A 13097-nucleotide genomic window follows, 5' to 3' on the forward strand; every position below is an offset into this window, starting at 1 on the left:
TCAGATGCATATTTCCACACTGCCTCTTGATGCTGTGGGGTTTTCCTTTTTTTAAAAAAAGTTTACATTTAGGAGGCACAAGTGCAGTTTTGTTACATGTATATATTGCGTAGTGGTGATGTCTGGGCTCTCACTGAATAGTGAACACTGTACCCAATAGATAATTTTTCAACCATCACCCTGCTCTCACCTTCCCACTTTTTAGAGTCTCCAATGTCTATTATTCCACTGTATATGTCTATGTTTACCTCTCACTTACAAGTGAGAACATGCGATGTTTGAATTTCTGTTTCTGAGTTATTTCACTTAGGATAATGGCCTCCAGTTACATCCATGTTACCATGAAAGACATTATTTCATTCTTTCTTGTGGCTGAGTAGTATTCCATGGCGTGTGTGTGTGTGTGTGTGTGTGTAGATATATAGATATATATACACAGATTGCATATATATGTGATAATGTGATACATATAATATATGTACGTGGGGACTGCATGAAGTTTGCTCCTGCTAGCAATAAAGCAGCCGGCTGGTTCCTGCACTCACCTGCACACACACACACACACACACACACACACACACACCCACCATGGTATATACCATATATATTGTATATACCATGGTGTGTGTGTGTGTGTATATATATATATATATATGTGTGTGTATAACATTATTCAACTAACACCCTAGCGGAACACCAACCTAGAAATTCTACCTGTCACCATAGGTTTTATAATGCTTTAATGTCCAGGTAGCTGGTTTATCTTAACATTTGCTTCATAAAGTCAAGGCAGCAATCGCTTTTACATTGTCATGGAAATATTCAACTGTATAGTAATACAGTGCATTATATCTTTATTAAGCCAGTTTTCAAGGTTTATAATCAATAAATGTGATAGCATCAATTTGTACTTTTGAATTTGGAAAAAGGTCAGACTTTCTATTAACCTACAAATACGGTGTGGCCACAGATACACATTGTAGTCGACAGTGCAGCTGTGCAGTTCCATTTGAGACCACATTACTGATTCTTATCCTTGTAACATATTTTCACCATGGCTTCTTTTAAGGAAGGTGACATAAATGTAAATTTCTGATCAATTTTTAAGGTGAACTAGCATAGTTTATCAGTCGTGCTGTACAGTCTCAGCTCTGTGCCAGCCATCTATTATAATCATAAGACTGCTGCTATGAAACCCCCATGAACAATTTTTACCATAAAATTATATCTCTTGGAACTATAGCCCATTGGAGTATTGTATCAAATCAATCACCTGTGAATTGTGCTAACCAGTGGTATGCTGGTAAACCAGGTCTCTGAGTGAGATTGATTGTAGTCTTCGCTGATTTCTATGGTATGAATGCTCCCATTATGGTCACTTTCAAGGTACCAATTTGATGATGCCACTGAACACAGGTACAAACTGGATCTAGCACACCACTCAAACCAACCCATCCAAGACCCAACAGCATGTATCAGAAGGGGATATTCTCCCTTTCAGGTATACTTATATTCTAGATATCTCACATTCTGTATCTGGTGACCAACAAGCCAAAGAATCTTGAAGCCTGAGGCACTGGGGTCAACTCTGGCCAGGATGGTCTTGATCTCTTGACCTCAGGTTCTCTGCTCTACCTTGGAGAGTTTGGTCCACCTTTCTGACCTGTTCTTCTCCTATTTCTCCCACCCTGGATCTCCTTCTGTCCTTGGCTGTGTCATCTAGTGATGCTCTGGTGGACCCCAGAGATGGCTGACTAGGGATCTGCTTTCTTTCTTCACTTCCATTATACTCTTGCCCACTGGTGTCAAAATCTAACTCAATTCCCCTTATTCTTAAACTGCCTTCTCCAGTTAATGACTCAAACTGCAGTTGACTCAGGCTTTGGCTACTGCAAAAAGCCCCCAAACTCTTTCCCCAGCCACTCCCCTCAGACAAGCCCCTCTAACCCCAGAGATTGGTGCTTGCTTGTGTTAGATTGGTATTTTGCTAAGCGTCCTAAATTTGATTTTTTATAGGTGGCAGTCTCACAGTTGAGGCAGAAGGATCTGTAGTTTGTCCTGCCTCCATTGCTTCCTTCCGCTAAGCCAAGACCCTTCGGGCCCCTCCCCATTGCCTCATGGCATTGTAACCTTCTGGAAGCCAGTCCTGATCAGCACTGAGTAGGACTGAATACTTTTCTCTGCCTAACATATTCATTCCTGATATTTTCAAATACAAAGGTCACTTTAAGGTCAAGAAATTACTCAAACTCTTCCATGTGTAACTATAATTGTAATACAATATTTATTGAACAACAAAAATTACCATGATTAGAAGAATTTTTTTTTTTTTTTTTTTTTTTTTTCAGACAGAGTCTTGCCCTGTTGCCCAGGCTGGAGTGCAGTAGCGCAATCTCGGCTCACTGCAACCTCTGCCTCCGTGCCTCCCAGTTTCAGGCGTTTCTCCTGCCTCAGCCTCCCGAGTAGCTGGAACTACAGGTATGCACCACCACATCCAACTAATTTTTGTATTTTTAGTAGAGATAAGGTTTCACCATGTTGGCCAGGATGGTCTTGATCTCTCGACCTCATGATTCACCCAACTTGGCCTCCCAAAGTGCTGGGATTACAGGTGTGAGCCATCGCGCCCGGCCTTAGAAGAATTTCAGAACTAATTTATATTTTTGGTTCATGACAGCCCCCTCATACATTTGAAAAGCAGTCCACTTATGACTCAGTTAAATGATGCATCTGATGGTACCAGTGCATAACAGCACAGAATATATGTCAGCTCTGGTTATTATTGCTAAAGCTGTTCTTACTCCAAACATAGGACCTCACATCCCGACTCTTGTCTCTACTCTTGTCACTCCATAACCCACATAGCAGCAGACATGATCACTCTAAAACCTGAATCAGATCAAATCACAAAACACAAGTTTGTTTAAGCTTTGCAATGTTTTCTTACTAAATAAGGATAAAATACCAACTTTTTGCCTAATCTTACAAAGCCCTGCATAATCTGGCTCTTACCTTACTAGCTTTTTTTCTGATCCTCAGATCAAGCATCCAGACTCCATAGGACCATTCCCCTTAGTCTCTTCCACCTGGCATCCTCTTCCCCCAGATCTGCTCATGAAAGTCTCCTCTTCAGTCATCAAATCTTGGTTGAAATGACATCACTTCAGAGAGGTCTTTCCTGACCACACAATTTAAATATCCATCCACTTGCTTTCAATTACTTTATCTTATTTTAATCCTCTCCACAGAAATTTTATCTTTATCTGCTATTTGCATTGCTTATTTATTCCTTTATTGTATATCTTCCCAACCAAAACATAAGCAGAGATCCTATCTTATTCACCATTGTATTCCTGTAGCACCGGATTTGTAAAACATCTACTTTATTCAGCGTACAAAACTATAAATGATATGCATTTATTGTGGCAGATTCTTTGCAATAAATTCTTGAATGTGCTTTATCTTTGACCCACTATATTAAATGACACATCTGAAATCTAACAAATAACAATCTTCATTCAACTATTTGAAACTGAAGGCAATGATATAATATCTATGTTCCACACTTAGTTAGTTCCTATGGCAAGGCTAATGAGTTCCTATTTCCCACAGTGAATGGTCATTTGATCTACCTTTACCTGGACCCCAATCTTGCAATAACCAGAATCACTGGATAAGTGCGTCATTATGTAAATGAGAAGGTATACACTATAAAACCTGGTTCTCTGAAATCTGGAATTTTAGCATTTTAAGTACTTGTATCACAGCAAGTAGATGAATTGATTTCTAGTTACTGTGGTAAAAGGAACAGATTACAATGGAGATTGAAAGCTGCTTTACATAAACAGAGCCTTCTGAGTCATGGTAGAGGGTCTTGTAGGGGACACTCAACCTAGTAGCATTGACTAAAGTCATGGAAGTTCTTGGACAAACCATATAAAAAACCTCGTCATTTTATAGCAAGTGTTTTTGCTGAAACTACTTTCACATAGGAGGCAAGTTCCTCTCCAGCATTATGTCTGTATACAGTTGACCCTCGAACAACACATATTTCAACTGCATGGGCCCACTTATACATGGGTTTTCTTCAATAAACACATTAGAAAAATTGGGGGAGACTTGCGACAATTTATAAAAGCTTGCAGATAAACCACATAGCCCGGGATTATCAGAAAAAATTTTTAAAAAATTTAAATATGAACACACAAAAATATGTAGTTACTAGTATATTTTATTATTTGCTGCCATAAAATATACAAAAATGTACTATAAAATGTTAAAGCCTGTCAAAACGTATGCACAAAACCACACCATGTATGGTGTCATTTGCAGTTGAGGGAAATGTAAACAAATGTAAAGATGCAGTGTTAAATCATTACTGCATTAAAATTAACTGTGGTCCATACTGTACCACTGCAATAATTTCATAGCCACCTTCCATTGCTATGCAACGAGCTCAAATGTCACATTATACTTTTAAAACACCATGTGATGATAATCACCTCTGCATGAGCAGTTTGTCTCTCTAGTAAATCATGAACTGCAGTATGGAGAGATCGCTCAAAGTTTGATATCTGTGAGTACAAGTCAAAGTACTTCCCTTTATTTCAGAAACCACAGCTGTGAAGTCTTCAGACCTGTTCTCAAACTTCTTTCCCTATACCTTCCTGGATTGTATATGCTGGGACATAATAGTCTCTGTCTGGTCATGTGCCCAAGTTCAGGCTAATGAGCTGTGAGCAGAAATCTGAGGAATTTCTGGAAAAGTTTTTTGGTACATCCTAGCTTGTTTTGTCAAGGATTGTAGTCTCCCATAGGTGGAAGACTAAGAATCCTATTGTCATTCTTTTTTCCTAATAGAGGGATAAGTATGAGGCTTTTAGGTACCATTTCCTGGGAATGATTCCCATATAGTGTTTCACAAATGTTAATGGGTATTTTGTGAAGAAATGAGTCCATGGCCATCTGGAAATGGCATCCATAACTCCTGGAGGTACAGTTTGTGCATTAGCTATGGAAGCATCTTATTATCAACATTTTAACATTATTTCATATGGTGTTCTCAAAACCTGTATGAACACACAAAACCACTCTTTCCTTGCCTTTATTTTAGGAACACCTTATAAGGAAGTCTGCTGTAAGGATTGTAACTATTTTATCTCACTGAATAAATGACTAGAAAGGTAGAATGTTTCCACTTGACTCACGTTATCCTCTCACTGATTAGTCTTTAAGAATGAAATAACTAGTTAAGAACCAAACACATGTATGGAATGGCTTATATTCAGTTATCTAAATACTTATCACACTATATTAGTTATTTCACATATATAGCAATTACAGACAATATATAAATAAAGCTACAGTTACATTAAAATGCGCTACAAAAATTACAATATTAAAACAGCATGGCACCAAAGAAAAATAAACATGCCAGAAATAACATAATTCAAAGTTCAGAAATAACATCTAGTACATTTTAATATACTTAGCATATCACAGAGAAGACTATAGTTATAAGGAAAAGAAGGCTTATTAAATAGGCAAAAACGGCTAGCTATTTGAAGGATATATAACATTAGTCTTTACTTCAAATTATAGTCAATATATGGTATATGTTCCAGATTGGCTAAAGAGTTTCACGTTCAAAAAAGCCTAGAGGAAAATGTGGGTAAGGAGATGCTGCGGTTTTACTTATTAGCATAAAAACTATAGAAAAAAAATACAAAGATGGTAAATTTGTGTTTAAAAAATAATGTATGGATCACAAAAGCATCCACCTCCTCCAAAATTTAAAAACAAAAATTTGGGGGAAACAGTTGCCAAAAATGTGACAGATTTCAAGTTGAAATATTAACATATCAATAATTTCTACAAACAAGGGAAAGAAAACGAATGGACTACTTATAGGGGAAAAATGTATAACAAAATATATACTTTTGAAACTTCTAAAATCATAGTCAAAAATACAAATTTAAATTTAAACATATTATAGCCTAGTATAAAATGTTTTAAATAAAAATTCTCAGTACTGTCAACAGTGTGGTGAAATAGACAAACTTATAAGTTGGAAGCAGGAAGGTCAAATCTTGCAATCTTTCTGGAATGCAATTTAGTCATGTATTAAATTTTTTGACTCTCTAATTCTACTTCTAATAAAATTATCCTAAGGAAATACTCAGATAAAAAAGAGATAGATATAAAAATTTTCATCGTGTTTTATTTTTTAATGAAAAAAATCAGAAATAGTCTATCTAACATTATATCAATCATAACAATGGCTATTGCTTACTTTGTGCCAGGCACCATGCTAAATGTTTCAATGACCACATATTAACCCACTTAATCCTTACCATCTTATAAACCTTATTTTCAGTCTCATTTTAGAGCTGAGGAAGCTGCAGTAAGGAAAGGTCAAGTAACTTGCCCAAATGTACCCAGCTGGAGAGCAGCAGAGCTGGTTTACAAACCCAGGCAGTGTGACTCTGTATTCCAGCCTTAACCCCTTCACACACCACTTCACGCATCTGTCCATATTATGGTACATGATATAGTCATTAAACTGTTTTCAAATGTTAATAATGTGAGAATATGTTTACATCACAATGGGGAGGAAAATCATGATATAAACATATATGTATAGCATTATCCCAGTTTTGCTAAGAAGCAAAATACATATGAGTAGAAAAAATTAGAGGGAAATATATATAAAGGTCAAAGTAATTATCCCTGCCTGGCAAGAAATCTGTAATTTTCATTTTTTTCTTTATATTTTATGTACTTTACAAAGTTATAATGAAGACATGTCACTATTATAACCTGTGAAGTGTAATAGGAGTCATTTTACAAAGAGGATCAAAAAGTATCCATAGAATATTTTTTGTAAGTGGATGTAACTAAGTAGGTTAAAAGTAAGTTCAAGGCAGATGAAAAGTAGAAAAAGTAGTATTTTTTGTAAGTAGATGTAACTAAGTGGGTTAAAGTAAGTTGAAAGTAATGGCAAAACTGCAACTACATTTGTATCAACCTAATATAACTGGTTATAAAATTCTAGATGTAACTAGAATAGTTTACATCCTCTTGCCTTAATTGCCTTTCTCATTGCATTCTCAAGCTAGTACTAATGGGCCTTAACTATACATACAGCAATATGAGAGCTGCAGCTATGTCTTAAAAGCTGCCTCAGAGACAGAATTCCTTCCCCATTTAGTATCTGAAACATGGCTTTTAGCACATTCTTCACAGTACTGCTGAAGACTTCTTTCAAGGGCACCATACTGCCATTGCTGAAACAAAAACATCCAGAGTTTCAGAACTCCCATCTAATGCGGGAAAGAAAAAAAAACTTATGAAAAGAAAATTTCCTTCCCTTCCCTCCTTCCTTCCTTCCTTCCTTCCTTCCTTCCTTCCTTCCTTCCTTCCTTCCTTCCTTTCCTTCCTTCTTCCCTCCCTTCCTCCCTTCTTCCCTCCCTCCCTCTTTCTCTTTCTTTCTTTCTCACTTTTTCTTTCTCTCTTTTTTCCCTTCTCTCTTCAACCTCCAATCTACCAGAGCTTCGGTTGTTTATTGTTTTGTTTCATTTTAGATTATGCTCATTTAGTTGTTATTTTCTTCTTTTACTTATTGTTTATATTTACTTTGGGCCATCATCACAACCTGCCTTGTATGATAGCTATCTTCTCATTAGACCCTTGAGTGTAGAGAGGAGTGTCTCCTAAACTGACATCCAGGCATCTTTGGGGCCCCTCAGTCTCTTTCAGGGGCTCTGGGAGGTCAAAATTATTTTCATAATTTTTCTAAGGGTTTATTTGCCTCTATGATGTGCAATACCACAAAAAGACTGATTGCAGAAGCAGATAGAATACTATTGTCTCATCTTAAGCCAGGCATTAAAATATTTTCGGAATGAAAAACAGTCCCACTTTTCTCACTTATTAAAATGCAGTTATTTCTATGAAAGGTTATATATTATATTTGTACTGTAATTAGTTTATTCTCTTTTGTTTTTGTTTTTGTTTTGTTTCGTTTTTTGAGACGGAGTTTTGCTCTTGTTGCCAAGCCTGGAGTGCAATGGCGTGATCTCAGCTCATTGCAACTTCTGCCTCCCGGATTCAAACGATTCTCCTGTTTCACCCTCCCAAGTAGCTAGGATTACAGGCATGTGCCACCACGCCCAGCTATTTTTGTATCTTTAGTAGAGATGGGGTTTCTCCATGTTGGTCAGGCTGATCTTGAACTCCTGACCTCAGGTGATCCTCCAGACTCGGCCTCCCAAAGTGCTGGGATTACAAGCGTGAGCCACCATGCCCTGCCAAGTTTATTGTTAAATAGATTAACATATGCAACAAGAAGAGCTAACTATCCTAACTACATATGCACCCAATACAGTAGCACCCAGATACATAAAGCAAGTTTTTAATGACCTACAAAGAGACTTAGACTCCCGCACAATAAAAGTAGGAGACTTTAACACTCCATTGTCAATATTAGACAGATCAACGAGACAGAAAATCAACAAGGATATCCAGGACTTGAATGCAGATCTGGACCAAGCAAATCTAACAGACATCTACAGAACTCTCCACCCCAAATCCACAGAATATACATTCTTCTCAGCATCCTACTCTAAAATTGACCACATAATTGGAAGTAAATCACTCCTCAGCAAATGCAAAAGAACAAAAATCAAAACAAACAGTCTCTCAGACCTCAGTGCAATCAAATTAGAATTCAGTATTAAGAAACTCACTCAAAACTGCACAACTGCATGGAAACAGAACAACTAGCTCCTGAATGACAACCGGATAAACAATGAAATGAAGGCAGAAATAAAGATGTTCTTGAAACCCAATGAGAATGAATACACAATGTACCAGAATCTCTGGGGCACAAATAAAGCAGTGTCTATTTTTAGCAATAATTGCCCACATGAGAAGCAAGGAAAGATCTAAAATCAACACCCTACAGTCAAAATTGAAAGAGCTAGAGGAGCAAGGAGCAAGATCAAAAAAACACAAAAGCTAGCAAAAGATAAGAAATAACTAAGATCAGAGCAGAACAGAAGAGATAGAGACACAAAAAAACTCTTCAAAAAATCAATAAATCCAGTAGCTGTTTTTTTGTAAAGATCAACAAAATAGACCACTAATCAGACTAATAAAAAAGGAAAGAGAGAAGAATCAAATAGATGCATAAAAAAAAAAAACAATAAAGGGGATATCTCCACCGATTCCACAGACATACAAACTACTATCAGAGATTACTGCAAACGAATCTAGTAACATAAACCAGTAAATCCGGAAGAAATGGATAAACTCCTGGACATTTGCACCCTCCAAAGACTAAACCAGGAAGAAGCTGAAATCCTTAATAGACCAATAACAAGGGCCAAAGTTGAGAAAGCAATTAATAGCCTACCAACCAAAAATAGTCCAGGTCTAAACGGGTTCACAGACGAACTTTACCAGATGTGCAAAGAGGAGCTAGTACCATTCCTTCTGAAACTACTCCAAACAATCCAAAAAGAGGGAATCCTTTCCAAATCACATTATGAGACCAAAATCATCCTGATACCAAAATCCGGCAGAGACTCAACAACAAAACTTCAGGCTAATATCCATGATGAATGTAGATGCAAACATCTTCAATTAAATACTGGCAAGCCAAATGCAGCAGCACAAAACTTATCCAACACGATCAAGTAGGCTTCGTCCTGGGGATGCAAGACTGGCTCAACATACCAGTTCAACATAAGTCTATAAACGTAATCCATCACCTAAACAGAGCCAAAGACAAAAATCACATGATTATCTCAGTACATGCAGAGAAGGCCTTCAACAAAATTCAACAGCCCTTTATGCTAAAAACCCTCAATAAGCTAGGTAGCAATGGAACATTTCTCAAAATACTGAACAGGCAAAAACTGGAAACATTCCATTTGAAATCTGGCACTAGATAAGAATGCCCTCTCTCACCACTCCTATTCAATATAGTACTGGAAGTTCTAGCCAGAGCAATCAACTATTCAATATAGTACCGGAAATTCTAGCCAGAGCAATCAGGCAAGAGAAAGAAATAAAGGGTATTCAATTAGGAGAGGGGGGAGTCAAATTGTCTCTATTTCCAGACGACATGATTGTATATTTAGAAGACCCTATTGTCTCAGTCCAAAATCTTCTTAAACTGACAAGCAACTTCAGCAAAGTCTCACGATACAAAATCAATGTGCAGCAATCACAAGCATTCCTATACATCAATAACAGACAAACGGAGAGCCAAATCAAGAGTGAACACCCATTCACAATTGCTACAACAAGAATAAAATGCCTAGGAATACAACTAACAAAGGATGTAAAGGACCTCTTCAAGGAAAACTACAAACCACTGCTCAAGGAAATAAAGGGGACACAAACAGATGGAAAAACATTCCATGCTCATGGTTAGGGAAAATAAACATCATTAAAATGGCCATAATGTCCAAAGTAATTTACAGATTCAATGCTATCCAGATCAAGCTATCATGGACCTTCCTCACAGAACCGGAAAAAACCACTTTAAATTTCATATGGAACCAAAAGAGAGCCTGCATAGCCAAGATAATCCTAAGCAAAAAAAACAAAGCTGGAGGCATCACACTACCAGACTTCAAACTATACTACAAGGCTACAGTAACCAAAACAGCATAGTACTACTACCAAAACAGAGATATAGACCAATGGAACAGAATAGAGACCTTGGAGGCAATGCCACACAACTACAACCAGCTGATCTTTGACCAACCTAACCAAAACAAGCAATTGGGAAAGGATTCCCTGTTTAATAAATGGTGTTGGGAAAACTGGCTAGCCACGTGCAGAAAGCAGAAACTAGATCCTTTCTTCACATCTTACACTAAAATTAACTCCAAATGGATTAAAGATTTAAACATGAGACCTAACACCATCAAAACCCTAGAAGAAAACCTAGGCAAAACCATTCAGGACATAGGCATAGGCAAGGACTTCATGACTAAAACACCAACAGCAATGGCAACAAAAGCCAAAATAGACAAATGGGATCTAATTAAACTTAAGGGCTTTTGTACAGCAAAAGAAACAATCACTAAAGTGAACCAGCAACCAACAGAATGGGAAAAAGTTTTTGCAATCTACCCATCTGACAAAGGGCTAATATCTAGAATCTACAAAGAGCTAAAACAGATTTACAAGAAAAAAACCCAAACAAACCCATTCAAAAGTGGGCGAAGGATATGAACAGACACATTTCAAAAGAAGACATATATGAGGCCAACAAACATATGAAAAAATGCTCATCATCACTGGCCATTAGAGAAATGCAAATCAAAACCACATTGAGATACCATCTCAGGCCAGTTAAACTGGTGATCATTAAAAAATCTGGAGACAACAGATGCTGGAGAGGATGTGGATAAACAGGAACACTTTCACACTGTTGGTGGGAGTCTAAATTAGTTCAACCATTGTGGAAGACAATGTGGTGATTCCTCAAGGATCTAGAAATAGAAGTTCCATTTGACCCAGCAATCCCATTACTGGGTATATATCCAAAGGATTATAAATCATTCTATTATAAAGACACATGCAACACATGTCCACTGCAGCACTGTTTACAATAGCAAAGACCTGGAACCAACCCAAAAGCTCATATATGATACACTGGAGAAGGAAAATGTGGCACATATACACCATGGAATACCATGCAGCCATAAAAAGTGATGAGTTCATGTCCTTTGTAGGGACATGGATGAATCTAGAAACCATCATTCTCAGCAAACTGACACAAGAACAGAAAAACCAAACACTACATGTTCTCACTCATAGGTGGGTGTTGGACAATGAGAACACATGAGCACAGGGAGGGGAACATCACGCACTGAGGTAATTTGGGGGTAGGGGGCTAGGGGAGGGCAGCAGAGGGGGCAGAGGTTGGGGAGGGATAACACTGGGAGAAATGCCTGATGTAGGTGACGGAGGGATGGAGACAGCAAACCACTATGGTATGTGTGTACCTATGCAGCAATCCTGCAAGATCTGCACATGTACTCCAGAATTTAAAGTACAATTTAAAAAAATAGATTAACATACAAATTTAAAAAAACAGATAACATGTAAAAATAGATTACATTAACAGTTTTTTCAGATTCAGTCTCTAATATGGCAAATGTAGATAAGTATAACTCATGTAAACAAAAGCTCACAGATCCCAAGTTTCGCAAATATTTTCACAGGCTAATTTGAAAATTAAAATATTTTAATTTCCTCCAAAATATTATTTTCATTGGCAGTCATAGATTGCCTTTCCCTAAAGTAACTTAAAGGAGCATTTTTTACCCAAAGTTTTCAATAAGATGTATAGTATATATAACTCTTCAACAAAGTGCCTCCCACACACGTCAATTTGCCATTCTAATAGGTGCCTCAGTAAAATTACAGATTAGTACATATGATCTTTCAATGAAAGCAATGTGTATGTTCTTGCTTCTCCTACTAATACAAAAAACAAAACCATCATTATTCTTTTTTGTGTTCCCATATGATAGTTCTGAACCTAATATGATTCAGGACCATATGGTACCTAGCTCTGAACTTAATAGGTGATGAGTGAGTGTTTATTAAAAGTCTTTAGTTCAACCACTGTGGTAGACAGTGTGGCAATTACACAAGGATCTAGAAACAGAAACCATATGACCCAAAAATCTGATTACTGGGTATATACCCAAAGAATTATAAATCATTTTATTATAAAGACACTTGCACATGTATGTTTATTGTGGCACTGTTTACAACAGCAAAGATTTGGAACCAAACTAAATGCCCATCAATGAGAGACTGGCTAAAGAAAATGTGAAACATATACACCATGGAGTACTACACAGCCATAAAAAAGGATGAGTTTATGTCCTTTGCAGGGACATGGATGAAGCAGGAAACCATCCTTATCATCAAACTAACACAAGAACAGTAAACCAAACACTCCATGTGCTCATAAGCGGGTGTTGAACAATGAGAACACATGGACACAAGGAGGGAAACATCACACACTGGGGCCTGTCAGGGGGTGGGGGAACTAGGGGAGGGGT

The sequence above is a fragment of the Cebus imitator genome, unplaced genomic scaffold (genome assembly GCF_001604975.1).
Source record: "Cebus imitator isolate Cc_AM_T3 unplaced genomic scaffold, Cebus_imitator-1.0 Scaffold81, whole genome shotgun sequence".
Classification (NCBI taxonomy): Eukaryota; Metazoa; Chordata; class Mammalia; order Primates; family Cebidae; genus Cebus; species Cebus imitator.